Source organism: Microtus ochrogaster, chromosome 8, assembly GCF_000317375.1.
Source record: "Microtus ochrogaster isolate Prairie Vole_2 chromosome 8, MicOch1.0, whole genome shotgun sequence".
In the NCBI taxonomy this organism is placed as follows: domain Eukaryota; kingdom Metazoa; phylum Chordata; class Mammalia; order Rodentia; family Cricetidae; genus Microtus; species Microtus ochrogaster.
In genome coordinates, this window is record NC_022015.1 from 38255851 (window position 1) to 38259537 (window position 3687).

Sequence of the window (3687 nt, forward strand, 5' to 3'; positions counted from 1 at the left end):
ATGCTCTTAACCTCTGAGCCATCTCTCCAGCCCATGAAGTTGTTATTTTTAAGACGCCTGAAATGTATAGCTCACCAAACTGGTAAATATAAAATGCTGTTACAATCCAAAGAGCCAGCAAGGAACATTCAAAGTTTGCACTACTTCCTAAAATTGAAGCTGGACATGTCCCAACATCCTCAGCTCTCCAGTCTGTACCCCGGAGACACACTTTTGCAATTTTGTCAAAATTGTTGACAGCAGCTTTCTCTTCCTGGAAACTAATCCTATTTTCCAACAACAGGACAAAGGATAAAATGCAACACATCCAATCAGAAACATAACACAGGCAAAGTGGAATGAGCTACAGTTGTGTACATGACTGAACACCCCCTCTTAGTTCCCTTCCTCAGCTCTAATAGCAGTAATCACCGTCTCTGTAGTCCACAACCCCTGTTAAAGAAAGCACTGTGCTGTCAATTCTCAATGCAGACACATCCTCACAGAAGCCACTATGTGACTAACCTGTGCACATTCCAACTTCACCCTTTCACCTCTCTTCACACCCTACCCATCAACTCATTCTCATTTCCCTTTCCCTGGGGAGAACAGGCACAGTAAAGAGAATATCAACATGCTCCCATTGCCCATCCTACCCCCATTCCACTTTACCCTCTCCCACCAAGGAGGAGCAAAGAGGGCCAGCTCTTCAGCCCAGGGCTAGTGCCTGCCCAAGACTTGGAGGGGGTAGGATGGGCCTGCAAAGAGTGTGGATGTTCCTGCTTCAAACTGTTCCTCCTGCACAGTAGTACTTCGTCAGGCACACTGTGGCTGTCTGATTGAAAATGACCCCACTGGCTGGTGTTTGAATACTTGCTCTCCAGCTGGAGGACCTGTTTGGGGAAAAGGTGTGGCTTTGGAGGAGGTATGTCACTGGCAGTAGGTTTTGAGGTTTCAAAAAGACTCCAGCCATTCACAGTATGCTTCATCGTGTGCAGATCTGGATATGAGCTCTCTACTGCTAGTGCCATGCTTACCTGCCTGTGGTTATGCTCCCCATCAAGATGGTGATGGACTCCCCTCTCAGAAACTGGAAGCCCCAAATAAACCCTTCTTTTCCTTAAGTTGCCTTGATCATGTTGTTTTATCACACCAGTAGAAAAGTTAACTAACTCACACACTAAAGCACCAAAGGCGCACCCACATCCTGATTTACACATTTCAGTAAAGCCCTAGACATCCACGCCTTCTACCCCAGACAAGTCCCCAAGATACTTTTTGTCCATCCAGGTTTCTCACACTTCCTTATGGGAACTACTCATTAAGATCACTTATGACTTCTATGCCACCAAAGCCAGGAGAGATATCTTAAGCTCTCAACACACTTGACCTTAAAAGCCATACATTCAAGGCAGGTTCCCACTAGCCTTCACAACAGCACTTTCCCTTGCCTGCAGTCACCACCCTTGCCTGGTTTCTCCTTCCATCAGTGTACTTCACAACATGCCCTCAATGCCATCTAAACACAGAAGATCACACTGTGAACCCAGCTCTTCCCTCTGAACTCTAAATATCCTTCCCTCTGAACTCTAAATATTATGTTGTGTGCTCTCTAAAAGTGTCCTAACTGAACAAGACCAGATCCACCTCCTAATGTTACCTTTACAACCTCCTGCAGTCTTCCTCTTCCTGCAGCAGGCAAAAGTCCCTACCATCATCCTTCCTACTATCATCCTTTACTTTTCTTATTATCCATATCCAGTTGACCAGCAAATCTCATCTGCTCTCACTCCAAGAAGGATCCAGACTCCAACCACTTCTCGATACCACTTCCTGGTGCCCTTCAGCCCAAGCTGCCATGACTGCTTTGCTGAATCACTGCCACGGACTTCTAAAGCCTCTCCTCCAGCTACATAGAGACAGCTATTCTTAACTTACCTGCAGTGGGACCTTTCAGAAACAAGACCACAACATACCTTTGGCTCAAAACAGACCTATTTTACCACTCCCCGTAGGGCTCTTCCCTCCAACACAACAAGCATATTCTAATTAATAGCATCTCAGGCTTTTGCTGAACTCTACCTATATACATAACAATGCCCCCACGTTCTGGCCTCTTGCCACCTTTCACCTAGGCAAAGGGCCCTTCTCAGGTAAAAAAGCACTGCCTTTCAGTCTGAAAAGGGCCCGCTCCTTTCCTCTTCTGCTGGCCCCTATCAGGATCCAGATGGCTACTATATCATTCACTATCTTCCTGAGACTAAAACCATGCAAGGCACAAGAATAGAAACATGGTTTGGCTCTGCTCATTACTAAGACAATAAGTACTCAAGTGCAGTAAAGGAGGAGCTGCTTGTTTGTTCCTGACCACTTGGACCCGAAATAACCATTTGTAAAACAAAATGGATCTGGAGAGCAATGTTAAAAGACAGACATCACAGAATAAAAGATTCAATTTATACAGTTTAGTGACATTCAAAAATTAAGTCACATTACTTAAGGAGCCATTCACAAATGGCAACATAGAAGTAACGGGATAAAAGGCCTTGAGGAGGCTGGAAAGAAGGTGGTTAGAGAGGTCACACAGGACCAAATACTTTCTAAAACTGGCTAGTGCCAGTATAACTTACAGTTCCAATGTTCCTTATTTGTACACACTCTCTGAATGAACTCACTAGACTTAAAATAAAAACTAAATATGAATGGGTACTGCAGGTTACAGCACACAAGTGAACCTAGCCTACCACTTGTCCTCAAAGCAAAACTCAACAGACACACAGCCACCTTTGCTAGTTAGCCACATTTTGACTGAGGCTGTTTTCCACACACAATAGCTAAAGAGCTGCAGAGACTAAATACTTGCCAACTGACCCTTCAAAGAAAATGTTTACCTATCTCAATAGAACTGTGAAATCATAATGTAAAATTTGTGAAGAAAATGAGCATAAAAACCAAAGACTGGTAGGGCGGTGGTGGTGCATGTCTTTAATCCCAGCACTTGGGAGGCAGAGACAAAGACTGTATCATCATCTGCCAGCATGGACCAATCCTTCAAGGCACATGTGCTTATCCACAGCATGTCGAAAAGCATACAGCTCAGTGGTGGTTGCTCATGTCTTTAATCTCAGCACTCACAAGGCAGCGGCAGGCCAGCCTGGTCTACAAAGCAAGCTCCAGGACAGCCAGGGCTATATAGAGAAAGCTTGCCTTGAAAAAAGAAAAACATACAGAGCTGTTTTTATATGGTTCTGAGAACCAGTAAGAAAGATTTTCATTTTATTATTTTTTTTATTTGCATGTGTGTGCCTGTGTGCAGTTGTGCATATGAGCACAGTGCCTGCAGAGAGCAGAAGGTGTCACAATCTCCTGGAATGGGAGTTGCAGGTGAGCTGCCTACTTGCAGGTTCTGGAAATGGAATTCCAACCCTCTCAAAAGAGCAGTACACACCCTTAAGCATGAGCTATCCCTTCTGCCCCAATATAGAGATTTTAAAGATAAATGTTTTAGCAATCATACTTCAAACTGGGTGATGGTGCACACCTTTAATCCCAGGACTCAGGAGGCAGAGGTAAGCGGATCTCTGTGAGTTCCAGGACAGCCAAGGCTACATATAAATATCCTGTCTCAGGGCAAAAGAAAAAAATCATACTTCAAAAACCTCAAAGTTGGCAGGGCGATGGTGGTGCACGCCTTTAATCCCAGCACTC

General features: G+C 44.6%; 1 protein-coding gene and 1 pseudogene across 9 annotated transcripts in view; one reads left to right on the top strand and one right to left on the bottom strand.

Moving 5' to 3' along the window:
• Ppp6r3 (protein phosphatase 6 regulatory subunit 3) overlaps window positions 1–3687 on the bottom strand; it is a 136310-nt gene that overhangs the window by 122280 nt on the left and 10343 nt on the right. The window lies entirely within an intron of this gene.
• LOC102000247 overlaps window positions 3351–3687 on the top strand; it is a 10614-nt pseudogene continuing 10277 nt past the window's right edge.